A 19,187-nucleotide genomic window follows, 5' to 3' on the forward strand; every position below is an offset into this window, starting at 1 on the left:
GAAGCTCTCCTCACTAAAAGGGAAATGGCTCAGGTGGTAGCAAAGAAGTTGTTGGAGGACATTCTGCCCAGGTACGGTTTCCCCATGATGATAGAGTCAGACAACGGACCAGCCTTCATATGTAAGGTCAGTCAGGGATTGGCTTCCATTCTCGGGGTGGATTGGAAATTACATTGTACTTATTGCCCCCAGAGTTCAGGACAGATAGAGAGAGAATGAACCGAACTTTGAATGAGACCTTAACCAAATTAACCATGGAGACTGGCGGAGACTGGGTGGCCCTCCTTTCTTACACTCTATATAGGGTTCGCAAATGCCCCTACAAATTAGGAGCTACCCCTTTTGAAATTATATTTGGCTTGCCCCCAACTGTTATTCCCAGTTTACCAAACCATCTAATTGTGGACTTTGATGATTCAGAACTGCTGCGCTCCTTGCGGGCGCTACAACAGGTTCATCAGGACGTGTGGCCGCCATTCAGAGCACTCTATGAGACAGGACCCCCTCCCCAGCCACACAAATTCCAACCCTAAGGCTGGGACTATGTCAAGAGACATCAACAAGAGACCCTAAAGCCTCGCTGGAAGGGACCCTACGTGGTGATTCTCACCATTCCCACCACTCTCAAAGTTGACGGGCGTAGCCACCTGGATTCATCATTGTCAACATCAAGTCGGCAGAGTCAGCCTACATAAGAGACTATTTTGTAAAGGGACAGGAGCCTGAGTGAGAACTGATTCCAAGCCATAATTCTAACTCCTTAAAGTTGAAATTGTGCAGCAAAGATGTGGCAAGGCCTAATTAGTTTAACAGGAATTTTTGCCGGCCCTTGGGTTTTGGCCACCCCCCCACCAATTGAAAGAATACATATGGGAACTCCGGCAAACTGATTCGGGAGAAATAATGCACAAAACCCAGGCCTTAAGTCATAACATCGTTCAATTTAATACAACTACCTGTGCCTTGGTCCCTGTAGACCCCTGCTACTCCTACAGCCCCTTTTACATGTGTCCTAGTATGATTTCTTCTTGCAATCAACCTGAGCATTACTATTGTGCCCACTGGGGCTGTGAAACCATAGCATCTGACTGGGGAGTCGAAAAAGATCCAGACATTATGGTGGGAAGATTGCCCCAGCAGGATGATGGACTGCCCACCACTATTGGAGGAGGAAAAAAAATCTGCTGGTACCTGGGATGGTACAAGGACAGGGACGCCTCCCCATCAGCTTACGTCTAGTGATATTTTTAGGGACAGCTATTTTAAAGATAAAGGTCATAAACCCTGTACTCACTTTGGATCCAAAGTGGGCCCATGGAAAGACTTGGGGCCTAAGATATTATGAGCAGGGGACCGACCAAGGGGGTCGGATCACTATACAGAGGCTGGAAGCACAGACTCCGCCCCAGCCCATTCACCCCAACCCTGTACTAAATAAACCCTCACCCTGACCCACTCAACCCAGTAACCCAGCAGTGCATCCTCCTCTATACATAAATCCTCCCCTACTGATCCCCCTAGATCCCTTAACCCCCACCCCCCGCAGAAAATGAAATTAGAACACAGAATACAAAAGGCCTCATAGATCGTTTATTTTCCTTTAATTAATGCCACCTTTGGTCTGCTAAACAAATCCAACCCTAATGCTACTCATAATTGTTGGCTCTTTTAAGCCCTCAGCCACCCTATTATATGGGAATTAGCACAGACATTCCGATTGGAACAACAGACCGGGATATAAAAAATAATAATTCCCCATCATCCTGCAGGTAGGGACAAACACCCAAAATAACTTTGGGAGATCTACAGGGGCAAGGGCTATGTATTGCTACTCAAAAGGGAAAAACCGCTTAGCGCTATCATAACTTTTGCAATAGGACCATTGTTCCAAAAACCTTTTCCACTTTCCTTGTAGCACCAAAGGGAGTATGGTTTGCTTGTACATCAGGGCTTACTCCTTGCCTTAATTAAGCTTTGTTTAAAAATAGCTCCTGGGAAGAACTGTGTATAACAGCCTATATTATACCTAAGGTGGAATACCTTGAGGACACTGACGAGCCACTCACCACGGTTCAGGGCCTCAACTGAAACAGGCGAGCAGTTCCCATGTTAATTACTGTGCTAGTAGCAGGGGGCATAGCGGCCTCCACGGCAGTTGGGATAACTGCTCTAGAGCAGATCTCTGAATTCTCCTCCCTAGCAGGTCAAATAGATTCTGATCTTCGGGAAGTGCATAAAAATATTGAACAGCTGACAGAATCTTTAAACTCATTGGCAGAAATGGCACTTCAAAATAGGCGAGGGCTGGATTTACTGTTCCTAGAGAAAGGGGGGGCTATGCGTAGTCCTAGGAGAAAAGTGTTGTTTTGGGGCCAACCACACAGGGCCAATTAAAAACAGTCTTGTGGCCCTAAATAAAAGGCTTGATGAGTGCGAAAGGAGACGAAAAGAATCTCAAGGGTGGTTTGAGTCCTGGTTCAACATCTCACCATGGTTGACCATCCTGCTTTCTGCCCTCACAGGACCCCTCTTACTTCTCTTGCTTGGCCTTACTATTGGGCCTGTATAATTAACAAGCTGCTATCTTTTATTAAGGAGAGAATTAACATGGTTCAATTGATGGTATTGTGAACCCAGTATCAACCACTCACCAACAACGGCCCTCACATGGAACAATCGAGGGATCCATGATTGGCTCCCTGGGCCCGTAGAGAAAGGGGGGGATGAAAGAGGTAAGGAGCCAGAAGGCTGTCATCAGTCAAAAACAGGTATTGGCCCCGGAGTGACCTAGGGCCAAGAGTTTCAGTTTCGAGAAGGCCATCAGTCAAAAAACAGATGTTGGTCACCGAGTGACCTAGGGCTGAGCGTTTCAGTTTCGAGAAAAACACTTAATGTTCCAACCGACTGGTTCCTTAGAGCCCAGAGCAAAAGACCACCTGTGAACTATTGACCCCGGTGTGATTCATAACCGTTCATGGTCAAGTCTTGGGATAAAGCTATTTTTCTGTAAAGAGCAACGAATCATATTTGCCCAGCTTAGCTTGCTTTAAATGTTAACCAATTAGGAAATTTTTATGTAGCAGCTCCTCAAAGTTGTTTGTTCTATACTATAAAAGATGTGCTGATTTTATGCTCAGGGCCTCTTAGTGTCACCGGTTACCGAAGGCACAGAGGACCGAGCTCAAGCTTGCAATAAATGACTCTTTGCTGCTTGCATTGATTGTGGTCTCTGGTGGTCTGTGAGGGGGCATCCAAAAATGGGGTACTTCAGTAATGTCGTTCTTTCTGATGAAGGCATAGAATTCCATTGTGTATATATACCACATTTTCTTAATCCATTCATTTACTGAGGCACATCTGGGTTGGTTCCATATCTTAGCTATAGTAAATAATGCTGCAATAAACAAATACAGATTGACCCATTGCAACAATGAGATGTACAAGATGCTATGTCAAAAAACGAACTTTACAATTTAGGTGGGGAGGGGGCGGGGGCAAGGGGAAAGGTTGGGTGGAGGGTGGGGATGGGGGGACAGCTGAGGAGGTGGAAGGGAAGGGATGGTAGGGAAAAACAAAGGAGGAGGCAACAAAGCTGGATAAGAAATGTACTCATTACCTTGCTCATGTAACTGTAACCCCTTTGTACAGTATTTTCACAATAAAAAAACTTAATTAAAAAACAAAAACCTTAGCCTTAATTTACTAGCAATGGTCAATTACAATATTTAACTCAGCATAGATGGACATAGGAATGACATAAATCACAGCCAACTTAATTACCAATTTCACTTACTTTGCAAAGGAAACCATCTTTTCTAACTCCTTTCCCAAGGCCTTTTAAAACTGCCTGTTTTTTTTCTTTGGCTTATAGTCAGTCCAAAGTTTTAAAGCAATTTAGATGAAAGCACAGCTTTTATTGGCAAAGATCTTTTAGTATGCAGAATACTTGGTAACCTTGAAACCATAACCATTTACATATAGACAAACAGAGACATGTTTGTGCACAAATTGTAGAATGCGCTTAGATTTCAAAATCAGCCACTTTAAAGTTTTGACATTTTAGTGGTATTACTTTGCCTAATTATGATGGAACCACATGGCCAGTTTAAAACACAAAACTTTGTGAACAACAAGAAACTTAGTAAATAGAAGACAAGACAGGAACAGACACCTGGCATAGCATGATGGTGACGCAGGTGGGTGGGGTGGGGCTGTGGGGGATGGTCACAGAATCAAGTTGAGTTGGTCCAAAACAGCAGCTGAATTACCACCATACCAAGATGGTGCATCCACCACATGCTCAATGCTAGAGAGAAGATTTAACAGAATTTAATACACTTTTGGTAATATCCAAACTTGTTGACCTTTTTGGGGGGAAGAGGGGTGAGTTTAAACTTAAACTCATCCATTTTTTTTTTATCTCAATGACTATAAACAAGTTATTGCTGGCTACATTCTTTCAGGGCTTAACCAAGGCATTTAGCATAAGTAATACTTGTGAATATCTTTAGTTGGAAGAAGGGAGAGGTTACCAGAAGCTAATTTTGGAACAGCAAGTGGCAGAGTTTAAGGGCAGAGAGAGAGAGAGAGGGAGAGAGAGAGTTACCAGCCTGAGCACTCACAGGAGTGGAGTTTTAAATTTGGAGCCAAATTTGACTCTGATGGGGACTCAGCAGCCCTCCAAGGCCCAGTTGGCCTTAATGTAAAGAAACTTAGTGTCCTTCCCATGGTATAGTTACCAAGAGCCAAGTGCTTGCCACAGAGTGTCCCCTGTGGTGCTAATTGGCTCGTAATGGGGTGGGGGGAGGGTGGCACCAGTGAGAAATGTCATCAGTTTTCTCCACAGGGGCCCTTGGCCATGGTAGGCCCTAGTGGCGAGTTCTGGGCACTTGGCCAAAATTTGGGTCAGATGGCGGGGGTGGGGCTGTTAGCCCAAGAAGGCCCAGGTGGCCTTGCAGACAGAAATACAGAAACAAGAAACCCAGAACTCTGGTTACTGGTTACTAACCTGGGTAGGACTTAATTAGCAGTGTTGGATGAAGAGCAGGTAGAGTGCTCGGTCAGAAGAAAGTTACCTTGGTGGTCCTCTGGCAACCAGAGTATAGGATCTCAGGATAGGACCTGGGGCAGCTGATTGTACCCTCTTCCAATGTGGAGGTGGGGAGCAAATCCACCCGGGATCCTATATCTGTACAGGCCACCAATGAAAGGTCCCACACATCCATCCCATGGTACCACACACAGGCTGGCAGGCACAGGAGAAAGATTATTATAAGGTTTATTGGGGGAGCCATATTTCCCCCAAGAGGGAACATATGGCCTCCGGCCCCATCCAGGTAGCAGGAGGGTCTGGGGGATAGGAAGTGGGGTAGATGGGAGTTCAGGTGGGTCTGGATGGAGAGAGAGGGGGGGCAGCTGTATAACAGGAACTCCAGGGCAGGGAGGAGCTCAGGTCTGGGTGGAGCTGAAGACCAAAGGTGGGCATAATGCTTACAGACACCATTACACTTAGTAAATGCTGAACTTTCCCCTTCAATTTTGCTCCCAAGGTAATAACTCTTCTATGTAACCTACTGCACCTGATTCCCACCCTGCTGCTTCAACCCTTCAGCCTTCTTGGACTTAGGGATATTTGCAAAGCTTACTAGCACATCAGTGGTACAGCTCAGAGCCCATTCAGGGCTATGATGCTTCTCCCTGCATGAAAATCAAATCCCAGCTCCATACTCTCTGCATAGCCCCATCCCCATCCAGCCCATAGAGCATCGCAGAATGTGGGCTCACTCAGAAGACTGAAATTCTGCTTGAGAGCTCTGTGGTTGGGGATGGCTCCTCCTGTGGGAAGGGTATACTACAGATGGAAGAAGATATTACAGTAATTTTACTGACAAAGCACTAAGCATATCACAGAAGTTCAAAATTACTTCATTTTCTTCCCAGCAGAAGCAGGTTTAACAGACAGTGAAGCATAATCTTGATAATGTAGTTCTTCCAAAAGAAGAAGGAATTAACCAGGCTACCCTAAACAAGTCATATGACATTCTTGTGTGTGTGTGTGTGTGTGTGTGTGTGTGTGTGTGTGTGTTACCCTGGTAAGGACTTCAAATCCCATTTGTATGGAAATAAAGCTCCTGAAGTTACTTTCCTGTTCTGGCAAGTTACCTCTGGATATCTGCTTTGTATTTCTTCTCTAGCTAAATGGGATGTTAGGGTCAGAGGCTGCAGAGTTTCAGCCTTTGTTGTTAAACAATGAAGCACAGCCTTGCTTTACCTGGTACAATAGTGGCCATTCTAGGATCTATATCTATTAAGGGTCTGTGATTGCAAATCGGAAAATAGACTCTGATCAACACTAGTATCCTTCCAGTACATGGTTAGAATGAACTAAAGAATCGGTGCAGCTAGAAAACCAAGTTCCAATGAGAATGCAACCTATGTAAGAAATTGGATTGACAATTAAAAACCAGGAAATAGTTGATGGCTTTGTTATAGTTTATTTATCCCAACTAACTTTTTTTCTTTTTGTCAGCTGTGGGATTGAAGTCAGGGGTTGGGCTCTCTTCCTGAGCTTTTTTGCTCAAGACTAGCACTGTACTACTTTGAGTCACAGCTCCACTTCCCCATTTTCTTGTGGTTAACTGGACATAAGAGTCTCAATGACTTTCCTGCCCAGGCTGGCTTTGAATCTTATTCTTAGATCTCAGCCTCCTGAGTAGCAAAGATTACACATGTGAGCCACCAGCACCTGGCTTCAGCTGATTTATTTTTGCAATAAATCGTAACACTACTCAAGTCTCAAAATCCCAAGAAAATGAGTGTAACTTTTAATATGTGGATTATTATTGGTGCTCCCTTATTTCCTGCTTTAATCTGGGTCACCATGATTATGGCACACCAAGGACCATGTATTTTTCAGTCACAGTAGATATAGTGATAGTGTTTTTTCTATGATAATATAATAACCCAGCTTGTTTTCATTCCTTGATAACCCCCAATTCCAATTTGAATCTCTGGCCTCCAGAATGCTGTCTGCCTGATGCTGACCACAGCTGAAGAATATCCCTGCCCTCAATCATCTTTGTACTTCTGTAAACTGCCATCTGCATGTGGTTCTGATTTATATAACTCTGCTCTACTGGAGGTTGGGGCTGCTCTTGGTCCTTGAACAAGGCAGTCATAGCCAGCCAAATAAAACTCCTTGTCACCTTTGCCCATGCCTCCATGGATTCTTTTCTTCGAGGTCATTTCCTGACCAGGAAAATTCATTTGGACAGCATCAGAACTTGGTCCCTAGGAAACCCTTCATGGTGGGGGCATCAGCCCTCAGGGCTGAGAGAACCTCTCTCAAGCATCTGTTTCCCTAGGATCAAATGGACAGGAGTCATTTGGAGTAGTGGAAGGCTAGATGCAGCACTGCTTCCCAAGTCTGAGGCCAGGACAAGAAGTTGCCTACGCCTCCTGGGGCTTCCTTGAGAAGCCATGTGGGACCTCCTTGGGAAGTCATCTGTGACCTCCTTGAGAGGTCATCTGGGACTTCCTTGAGAAGCCATCTGGGCTGGGCAGGCCTGCATCTGGGGGACTGGAAGCAGCATTACTTCCCAAGTCTGAAGCCAGGATGAGACATCATCCATGACTCCTGGGGGCTTCCTTAAGAAGCTATCTGGGACTACTTTGGGACATCATCTGGGGTTTCTTTGAAAAGTCATCTGGGACTTCCTTGGGGTCATGTGGGCTAAGTGTTTGGGACCATTTATCTGTTTTATCTGTCTTTTGATGTTATGTATACACTGTGTCAGGGTGAGAGACTGGCTGATAGAGATAAACTGGGAGCCCAATAGGCCCCAACTTAGCCTTTGCTTTTTGTCCTGTTTTTCATGTTTTTTAAAATGGCATCAGTTTTAAGTATGGATTCTTGTTTTCTGTATTTTTTGTTTATTTGGACATTTCTGGGGAAAATAAAAATTCCAGACTCCAGTTGGGCCCAGTCACAAGCCTGCTATTGTTGTAAGGTAAATCATCACAGAAGCCACATTTTAAAATATAGAATATTGGAGTCTTTATTATACAGTTAACAGGCTGCAGGCTGCCAGTTGTTACAAAGGCCTGCAGCACTCAAGTACATATAACATAGCTAGGAAACATTCTAAAGAGGAAAGAAATAACAAAAACAATACCAACAAGCCAATTCAGCTCCAATGGAGAGCTGAATTGGGACTCCATGATGACTGGAGAGGAGACAGGACATAGGACACAGGACACAACCCCAGTGACACATGTGAAAGGGGGTTTGGACCTATATAGGTCTGTGCAGGGGGGAGCAGATCCTCAGGAAATTCCCAGTCCCAGGCACTTGACTGACAGATTAAGTAACCTATCAGCCAAATGCCTGCCTCTGCCTCCAGGGGTCCAGGCATGCCTATTATCTGGGAGGCAGCTGATGGGGGGGAGGAGGGGTCCTGCCTTCCTCTCCCCACCCCCGCCGGTGTGAAGACAAGATGCCAGACCCTATCATCCACCATGTGGCCAGTATGGCACCGGCCAGACCTGCCTCCTACTTCATTCCCTCCTTTTTTTTTTATTTACATGAAATCAAGTCATTGATTTCTCTGTAAAAGGACTGAAATTTTTGCCTAGGCCATTTACTCTTGTAATTTATCGAGTCTCCAGCAGTTAAAGGTTAGCTCCATATGGTTGGTACCCATCCAGTCAGGGGACTTTGCCCTGCTTTCCCATGTCAGGCAGGTTATGATTTACAAATCTATGTCCCACAAAAGAATGCAACCAGTCTTAGGTTAGGCAGCTCTAAAACAGTCTTTGGCCAGGTATCAGCTGCAGGTGATAGAGTCATGCAAGGAGTCCAGTCCACTTTGACGATAGTAGAGGTGGTCAGGATGATGATGTAGTCTCCTCCAGATGCTGCCAAGCCATTTTTGAACTTTACTCAAACAGAAATCTCTACATTAGATGATATGGGCTTGACAACAGCAGCAATGTCTCCTAGCAGCTCAGCTAGAGTATCTCACTTGCTAAGGTACCTGCCATTTCTGCATAAACTGGTTTAAGAAGCTTAACCTAAGGATTGACTTTAGTGAAATTTCCCACTACCTTCCTGGTTGTACACTAGCTCTTGCAGGCTGAAGCCCCACTGGTTTTTAAGGCAGTTTAGGCAGTAGCTCCTCCTGGGTAATTTACCAAGGTGACAACTTTTTAATAACCAGAGATTTTATTAAATAAGGCTAGGTTTTTCTAGGCAGACACAGAGGGCTTGGGCTTGTAACCATTTTAACTGGAGTCTCTACACTGGTCCATTTGTTATCACTATTTTTTTCATGTCTCCTTTAATTTAACCTTCCTTACTTTTCAAAATGACTGGTCCCTTCATCTTAAGGGGGTTGGTGGGCAAAGATCCATCTTCTATAACTTCTTCAAGCTTACTCAGGGGCATTGAGACTACCTAGTCAGGAACCTATAGCCTTAGCCTTAAGTACCCAGAGTCCAGAGACCCCCAAAAGACCACCAGAGACCACAATCAATGCAAACAGCAAAGAGTTGGGCTTGGTCCTCCTCACACTTGGCAATTGGTGTCGCTAAGAGGCCCCGAGCATAGAATCAGCACAGTTTTTATAGTATTGAACAAACAACGTTAAGGAACTTTTACATAAGAAATTACATGATTGGTTAATATTTAAAGCAAGCTAAGCTGGGCAAATATGATTGGTTGACCTCTATAGAAAAATGTCCTTGGTCCATAGCTTGACCAAAAACAGTTATGAGTCACACCTGGACCAAAAGAATGCATGGTATGTCTCGCCCTGGGCTCTGAAGAGCCAGTTGGTCAGAAAATTATTGGAACCAAAACTCTTAGCCTTAGGTCGCTGGGAGGCAACACCGCTTGGGAGCTAACACCTGCCTTAAGCAAATGCCATCTATGGCTCCAAGAATTGTGCATGGCTTTCTGTCATAAATTCCTAGCATTGGGGCTAAAGTGGATCACGAGTCAAGTCGCAGAGATGGGATCTTAAGTAAAATGGAATTGCTTAGCTTTTTCATTTTCCAAGCCTATTTTACCAACGGGTTGCCAGGATGAGATGTTATTATTAGGAGCACTATTTTACTCCAAACTGGAAATTATATACAACATTTAACTTTTAACAAATGCACAGACCTTTACTCCAGCTACAGCAGCATAGCTTGTTCAGCACTCTAGTTTACAAAAGCATCTTTCTGGCTAGTTACCCTAACCATGCCTAAGTTAGCTGTGTAGACCTTTAGACAAATCTCAATAGGGAAACAATCTCAGGTCCACAACATTCTTTCCTGAATAGATGGATTTAGGTGGCTGCTGCCAACCCAAAAGTTACTGCCAATTAGAGCTTTGAGCAAATACAGAGGAGTTGGGATTTTAAACTATCCCCATATTTTACAGCCTTAGCTTTTTACTACTATCACAGATAACTGACAAGTTCCTGTTCCTTTACAAGGTAGATAATCATGGACATTAAGCATGCTTACAGACTATCTTCCCATGATCTCCTGACTCTGAACAATTTTTTAAGGGCCACACACAAATGAATCCAGGATCTGACACCACCTCTGCCATCTGAGCAGTGGCTTACTACTCAGGATGCTCCATCATTTGCCAGGGTCCCAGGAGTGCCTTTCTCCATGCTGGGATAAATGCACCCTTGGCATTTTCCTTGGTTGGTTGCTGAACTTGAACTCAGGATTTGTGCACTATCCTTCAGATCTTCAGCTCAAGGCTAGCACTCTGCTACTTTGAGCTCCAAAGCAATTCTGCTTTTCCAGCACTTTGCTGGTAGATTAGTGATGACAATCTCTCAGGGACCATTCTCTGCCCTGGCTGGCTTTGAACCAGTTTTCAGATCAATGAGTCTTATACATATGGCCACTTTACTCCAATTAAAAGCAACAAAGATGGTCACTGGAAGTATTCTATAAGCATGGTCTAACCTGGAAACTTTTTGTCAGTCATGAATCTTGATCTCTGGGCCTGAATGCCATCACTCAGCTCTTCAGCTCAAGGCTAGTGCTCTACCACTTGAACCACAGCGCACCACTTCTGGCTTTTTCTGCTTATGTGGTGCTGAGGAATTGAACTCAGGACCTCATGCATGTGAGGCAAACATTCTACCATTGAGCCAACTTCCCAGCCCCTTACCTGGAACTTATTAAGAGTAAACATCTGACAAATTTGTGGGCTTGCTGGAAGCTTACAAAAAACCCATAAGGGAAAACTGGAATAGCAATTAAACAATCATTTTGGTAATCCTAGTTTATCTTTTCAGACTTTTTTTTTGGGGGGGGTCCGGTCGTGGGGCCTGAACTCTGGGCCTGGGCACTGTCCCTCAGCTCTTCAGCTCAAGGCTAGTGCTCAACCACTTGAGCCACAGTGTCACTTCTGGCTTTTTTTTTATTTTTTGCTTATGTGGTACTGGGGAATTGAACCCAGGGCCTCATGCATACAAGACAAGCACTTTACCACTGAGCCACCTTCCCAACCTCCTATATTTTCAGATTTTTTTTAATTTAATTTTATTTTATTTGTGAACATACTGTACAGAGGAGTTACAATTACATGGGCAGGATAATGCATACATTTCTTACCAAGCATTGCAGCCTCCTCCTTTGTTTACCTTTCACATCCCTTCCCAGCCTCCCCCCTCCCCCTTATTTTCAGATTTTTAAAGAAACTTTTAGGACAATTTTAATTTTAAACTTTGTCAGGGAGGCCAGACACTCCCTTAACTACTTTCCAAACTTTTACAATGGGGACACCATTTTTAATCACTTTTCCTAAAGTCACTTTTAATTTGCACTTAAAAGCCCTGTTGGAACACTGGCATACCCATTACCTCTCAGCCAAAGGTTTTTACACTGGCCACCTTTTTTTGTTTTGTTTTGTTTTTGCAGTCATGGTGACCATTTGGAACTTAGCAATTTTTCTTAATGCAAGAATTACAAACACTAACACTATACCAAGAATCTAGACATAGCATCTTTTTGTCTTTAAAAAGAAATACATCAGGGGCTGGGAAGATGGCTCAGTGGTAAAGCGCTTGCCTTGCATGCATGAGGCCCTGGGTTCAATTCCCCAGTACCACATAAGCAAAAAGAAAAAAACCGGAAGTGACGCTGTGGCTCAAGTGGTAGAGCGCTAGCCTTGAGCTGAAGAGCTGAGGGACAGAGCCCAGGCCTAGAGTTCAGGCCCCATGACCGGACCCCCCCCCAAAAAAAATACATCAAATTGCAAAAATAGCATAGAAATCAAATTACATAACATAAATAAACTTTTAAACTCTTCTTTAAAACTTTTTTTCAATTTAAATACATCCTAGGGGGGTAGTTTTAGAAATATCAATTACAACATCAATTTTTACCATCAGATTTCCAGTGTCCATTTGCATGGAAAAGAGACAGGATAAAGATGGGCCAGTTGGTCAGTCCTACAGAATAGGCATACACCCAATCTGACTTTTGGGTTAGATGAACTGCCTTTGTGCCAGCTTACCTTCTGAAACCATGCGTGAACTCCCCCAGGGCCTGTCCCACCATGCATGGAGAGGCTGAGCTGCACCTTTGCCAAAGGACCCCTCACCCCTGAAGATAAGCACATAGACTTATCCTAAATTTTTCCTGTCCTTTTTAATCTCTGAGAAACCAAGCAGTTTAGACACACAGAAGAAGCAATGTCTTTAACAGTGGTAAACAAAACTTTATATCCAAATTTCTAACACTCATTCCCAAATTTTAGCAGTGGTGGGAAATAAATCTCAAGTTTCCAATGTGTTTTGCTAAGCCAGATAACTTGATTACAATGCAAACAGCCTTATGCATCAAAACAGCAGATTTTTGATTTTCAAATTAAAGAATCCTTACAAAATCTTTCAACTAAAGTTCTTTAAAAGAAATGTAATAATCCTTTTACATTTTTAGTAATGTCCAAACTTGCTGAACTTTCCTGCAGTTTAAACTTAACATACATTTTTTAATATCATGATGACAATTTTTATCTTAAGTTCATACATAGATTTTTGTGCACAATGATCTTAAAATGTGCAAAATGAATATCAGCCATACATTTCCCTGAATTTTTAGTGACAAGAGATCTTTTTGCCAATCTTACCCTCGATGACCAAGATTTAAGATGAAATTTTTAACAAATTACTCTGCTGGTCTAATTTTTCCAGGGCTACCTTGTTCTATTATGGCATATTAGTATATCAAATATTTCTATTGAAAAAATGATGGATGGGAGTTCCCTGGTGCCCAAATTTGACCTACCCAGTACTTGACTCTAGTTTTGTCCCAGTTGTCTAGAGCATTTTACACATCAATTGACCATCAGTTAGAAGAATACCATCAATTGGAAGAAAGGAGAGGTTACCTAAAGCTAATCTCTCAGCCCACTAGGTTGCCTGACATATTTTGCCAATTTTAGCCAGGAGCACTTAATTTTTAAACTGCTAAGATTAGCTAGTTGTTTGAAAACGGCCCTCAGCTGCCTACAAACTCCCAACTGCCTCCTAGCAGAAGAGCAGGGGCGGAGGGGGCGTGGGGGTGGGGGGGTGGGAAGTACAGCACATAGCAGACCTTGATTTCCCCCCTTAAAGACACAAAACCAAACACAAGAAGAGACACAAGACCAAGACAAACAGAAAAACCCAGCTGAGCTGGGGCCTCTCCCACCATGAGTGGGACCCCCCAACACAACTGTATGTAGAACTCTCTACTGTATGAGAATCACAAAAGCTGCAAAACTCTCCACAGTAGTCTGCCAAGTGAGCCACTCCCACTCAGCGCCACCAGAACCTCTCAGATCCCTCAATTGAGAGGAAGAAGGCACATTAGTGAGCATGTCTGCTAATTTCCAGATGGACTGGCCCCCAAGTTTCAGAAAAACATATAAACACAATATAGGACAGAGTACAGGACAGAAAAACAGACTTACTTTTGGAAGATTTCTAAGTGACTCCAAAAGTTGTTTGGATGGCAAGTCTGGTGTCAATGAGTGGGCCATCAGAGTGACAGAAAGACCACAGGGCCCTGGAACTTCCTAGAGGCCATGCCTCCCCTGTAGCAGTTTCTGTCCCATGACATCCGGCCCACCGAGACCATCCACCATTGGCTTCAAGGAACCCAGATGCCCTCCTTGGCACTAGGACCCCACATTGGGCACCATATGTTGTATGGTAAATCATCCCAGAAGCCACATTTTGAAATATAGAATATTGGAGTCTTTATTATACAGTTAAAAGGCTGCAGGCCACCAGTTGTTACAAAGGCCTGCAATATGCAAATACACATAACACAGCTAGGAAACATGCTAAAGAGGAAAGAAATAATAAAAATCAATACCAACAAGCCAATTCAGCTCCAAATGGAGAGCTGAATTGAGAAGCCATGATGACTGGAGAAGAGCCAGGAGACAGGACACAGGACACAATCACAGTGACACACATGGTATGGAATCCTGGGGGCTAGGCTGGTGTGGGTCTAAATAGGTCTGTGCAGGGGGCAGATCCTAAGGAAATTCCCAGTCCCAGGCACTTGACTGACAGATTCAGTAACCTATCTGCCCAGTGCCTGCCCCTGTCTCCAGGGATCTGAGCACGCCCATTACCTGGAAGGCAGGTGATGGGGGGGGGGGGCTTCCTTCCCCCAGCATGAAGACAAGACGCCAGACCCTACCATTTACCATGTGGCCAGTATGGTGCAGGCCAGACCTGGCCTCCTTACTTCACTATGTACCCCTTCCCATGTGGCAGTAGTCAAGAGGTGGGGCATGGACACTTACAGGCCTGGTTTGGTCCTCTAGTAATCTGGCTAAAGAGACTGCTGTAAGCTTGGTCTTGACATTTGTCTGGTCCTGGTAGTATAATAAAGGTGTAAAGTTCTCTTGTCTAAAGAAAAAGTCAAGATAAAAGAAAAAGTCAGGCCAGATTAGGTTCAGATGACTTCCAACTGAAGGTATTAAAAGTCCAATTGTTAAAATGTCTTGTTAAATAAGCAGGTTCTTGAGGAAGGTGGCCCAGCTAAAGTTCATTGTTATTCTAATACTTGGAGAAATGAAGTCCAACTAAAGTTCGTTATTAAAAACTTTTGTCTTAGTCATTTTTGTGCACTTTAAGATCTTTTGTGTGTTTTAAGATCTTTTGTGAACAACTGTTTGTATGAATATGTATATGAATGTGAACATGTTCAAGATAAAAACTGTCAGCATGCTGTAAAAATGGAAAATATTGGGTGGTTTTATACTTAGACCACAAAAAAATATATGGGTGAGTTTAAGCTCCAAAAATATCATCAGGTTTGGGTATTTAAAAGATCTAAAGATTCTCTAATTTGCAAATTAAGAAAATCTGGTATTTTAATGCATAAGGCTGTTCAATCAAGTTATCTGGCCTAGCAAAGAGGCATTGGGAACTTGGGATTGATTTTCTTCCTGCTAAATGGGGAATAAGGAGGGGAGAAGTATTAGAAATTTAAATATAAAAGTTTGTTTATTATTGCCAAAGACTTTGTCTATTCTGTCTATCTAAAACTGCTTGGATTTCTTAGTAAAAAGGACAGGAAAAAAGGCCAGTGGGCCAATCTTTGAGGGTAAGAGGTCAACTTGCAAAAGTGCAGCTCAGCCAGTCCATGCATGGTGGGACAGGCACTAGTGGGGAGTTCCTGTATGCAAAAAGAGGGTAAGCTGGTACAAAGGAGTAGGATGGGTATATACACATTCTGTAGGATGTGTTGATTTTTGTTTTATCTTGGTCCTGTCTCTTTTCCCTGCTGATGGACACTGGAAATGAGTATTGTGATTAATATTTCTAGAACTACACCTTGAGATATAAAGGAGGGTTTAAAAAGGTTTATCTGTGTGAATTTGGTTTCAATACCATTTTGTGATTAGTAGTATTTTAGAAAGTGCAGAAAGATGTTCTGCATGCATGGGAAAGTGCTGGTGCTTGTAATTTTTGCATTAAGGAAAAACTCATTTTGAGTTCAGCGGTTTTCTAGGTAGAAACCCAGACTGCAGTAAAAAGTGGCTGTTTTAATCAGGCTGGGAAAAGGTAATAGGTGTGACCCAGTGTTTCGAAAGGTCATTTAAAATGGCTTTAGGAGAAGGGAAAATTTGCATCCCCTGTATAAACATTTGGGAAGTAGTAGGGAGTGACTGCCTTCCTAGACAAAGGGAATTTAACAGTAAAATTGTCCTGTTTAGTGGAGAAAGAAAAAATTAGGGCTACCAAAATGATTGTTTAACTGCTATTCCAGTTTGCTTTTCAGGTTCGTTGTAACAATTGCATGCAGGCCCACCGAAGCCAGATGATTTTTACAAGTTTGTCAGATGTAACTTTGGTCCTTAATAACTTCCAGGTAAGACAGTGCTTACTTAATGACTGCCTTGTTGCTGTTAATTCGAGTAGAGTTGACTTTTTGTAAGAGATTCATTGATCTGAGAACTGTGGTGCAAAGCCAGTCTGTGTAGAAAAAGCTCCTTGTGAGACTGGTCAGGGAAAAGTGCTAGAAGGAAGAGGTGCTGGAGCTCAAAGTTGGTAGAGCACTAGCCTTGAGCTGGAGAGCTGAGGGACAGCACTCAGGCCTTGAGTTCAAGACCAGCAACTGACCAAGGGAAATACCAGTGGGGATTTTTATCCCAGAGTAGAGAAGATACTCCTGGGACCCTAGCAATGATGGAGCATCCAGAGGCAGTTAAAAGCCACTGCTCAGATGGCAGAGATGGTGTCAGACACTGGAGTCACTTGTTTGGGCTTTCAAAAAAAAAAAATCAGAGCCTGGAAGACTTTTCATAGGAAGCATGTCTTTCTAATGCCCATGTCTGTCTACTTCATAATTGGTCAGGAACTTGCCAGTTGAATGTATTTGTTAGGAAGAAGTTTGTGGACCTGAGATTGTGCCTCTATTGAGATCTCTCTTGCACAGGTAATTTAATGATAGCTGATCCCGGCAACCCTCGGTAAAAATAGGCTAAGGTATAGGTTCTGAGCTAAGTAGGGTCAGCACCCCTGAGTCAGCTCGAAGAAGTTACAAAAAAATGGATCTTTGCCCATCAATCCCTTTAAGATCAAGAGATTGGAGTCTTTTTTTTGGAAAATAAGGCAGGATAAGATTAAAGGAAGAGGCATTAAAGACAGTAGTAACAAGTGTGCAAGTGTGGAAAAATATCTGGTTAATTGTTACCTTGGTATATTACTCAGCGGCTACTGCCTAAAATTGTCTTAAAAACCAGTGGGCACTCAGCCTGCTAAGCCTATGTAATGTATCCTTAACCAGTCTATATAGAAATTGGCCAGTAACCCAGTAGGAGGTGTGACAATCCATCTAAGCTGCTGGGAAACACTACCACAGTCCAGTTCAGATCCAGCCCATCTCTTCAACCTGGAGGTCTGTTTGGAGAAAGTTCAAAGACAGTCATCTGGAGGAGACCATATCATCTTGTGTTTCCTACGAGGCAGCTTCCTACAATGGCTGTAAGTTCTTCACTATTTTGGCTTTGAGTAGATCTTCTAGCTGCTCTTAAAAAGTGAAGAGTTTTAGAGAAGTTTAGAAAGATGTTACAGTTGTAGCTTCGGTTATATGAAGAGCAATGGTTGGAGTTGAGGAATAATACCAGTAGATTTTTCTTATAGATGGAAGGAAGAAAAGAAAAATTAATCACTTGTAGGTTTTTGTTCTGAGTAAATGTATGCATAATGGGCTGAAATGAGGAGATTGGAAAAGTTAAGTGCATTTCATTGGTAAAATCCAAGAATTTTGTTAGTACCTGTAATAGCTGAGATGTCCATTGGACATCTAAGATAGGCAACTAGATATATATGAATCTGACTGTGTTCAAATCTAGGAAATTGTCCTGTTCCTGTAACCTGCTGGGTAGAGTCACAGTTCATCATTCTGAGGCAGTTCTGAGATAACCTGGTTACATAAACCAAAGAATAGGGTTAGGATTGGTGCATTGATGTATTCATCTGAGGGTGATCTGCATATCTATGATTTGATATGCACATAGAAACTAGTGGGGAATGTAATAACCCAGCTTTTTTTTCATTCTTTGATAATCCCCAATTTCAATCCTGAATCTCTGGCCTCCAGATTGCTGTCTGCATTCATCTGACCACAGCTGAAGAATAATCTTTGAGCTTCTGTAAACTGCCATATACATTTGGCTCTGATTTATATAATGCTGCCCTACTGGAAGTTGGGGCTGCTCTTGGTCCCAGGACAAGGCAGTCAGGACCAGCCAAATAAAAACTCTTTGTCACCTTTGCCCATGTCTCTATGGATTTTCTTGACCTTGAGTCATTCTACTAATGAATGGGGAGTAGTCCAAGAAGCCTTAACTCAATTGGAGGAACTTCTCAACAGATAATAGAAATCACTCCAATGGACATCTTGATGGGATTTTCTCTCACAATGGTCCCCTTGGCTCACCTCTCCGTTAGGACCTTTAACACTCGTCCTCTTACTCCTCCTTCTTGGACACTGTTTTCTTGACATTTTTCAAAAGTTTCTGTCTAAAGGATATTTGCTCTTACTCAGGCCACCACCGGAGCAAGTTAAGGCCAACATATTAGTACAGATAGCTTGGAGCTTTGCTTACAACATCATCCTGCCCAGCATAGACCTGGACTCTGAACACCCCAGCCCAGTGAGCCCTTGATGCCTCTATGTCAGCAGGAAGTAGCCCAAAAAGACTACAACGCTCCTTAACCTTTTATATCCATCCCTTCAGGGTCTCAAATGATGGGAATCATTCATTCTCATAACTCAGTGTTGCTCCCATGGTTTGGCCCACTGACTACCCTTCCCCGGGGGAACTTCCTAAAATTTTCCAACCCAGAACCTACTGTACAGAAGGGTTATGGTTACATGAGTAAGGTAATGAGTACATTTTCTATCAAGCATTGTTACCCCTCCCTCCTTTGTTCTTCCCCTACCATCCCTTCCCTCTTCACCACTCCAACGCCTCCCCCCAACTCCAAGTTGTAAAATTTATTCTCAACATAGTGTCTCATACATCTTGTTGGTACAATGGTCAACTTGTATCCTTGTTCCAGCATTTTGTTATTTTCCTTCCCCTCCCCAAATTAGAAAAATGTATATACAAGATGTAGGGCACCGGAATTAAATACAGTGACAAGGGTTGTACTATGGGA

General features: G+C 43.1%; 1 long non-coding RNA gene across 1 annotated transcript; it reads left to right on the forward strand.

Annotated features, from left to right (window-relative positions):
- The first annotated feature begins 16,184 nt into the window (after positions 1 to 16,184).
- LOC105994845 lies at positions 16,185 to 18,278 on the forward strand. The gene is made up of 3 exons (XR_001175530.1): positions 16,185 to 16,389; positions 17,308 to 17,504; positions 18,124 to 18,278. It is a non-coding gene; the product is annotated as an uncharacterized LOC105994845 (long non-coding RNA).
- The last annotated feature ends 909 nt before the right edge of the window (positions 18,279 to 19,187 follow it).

This window comes from Dipodomys ordii, unplaced genomic scaffold, assembly GCF_000151885.1.
Source record: "Dipodomys ordii isolate 6190 unplaced genomic scaffold, Dord_2.0 Scaffold110, whole genome shotgun sequence".
Lineage (NCBI taxonomy): Eukaryota > Metazoa > Chordata > Mammalia > Rodentia > Heteromyidae > Dipodomys > Dipodomys ordii.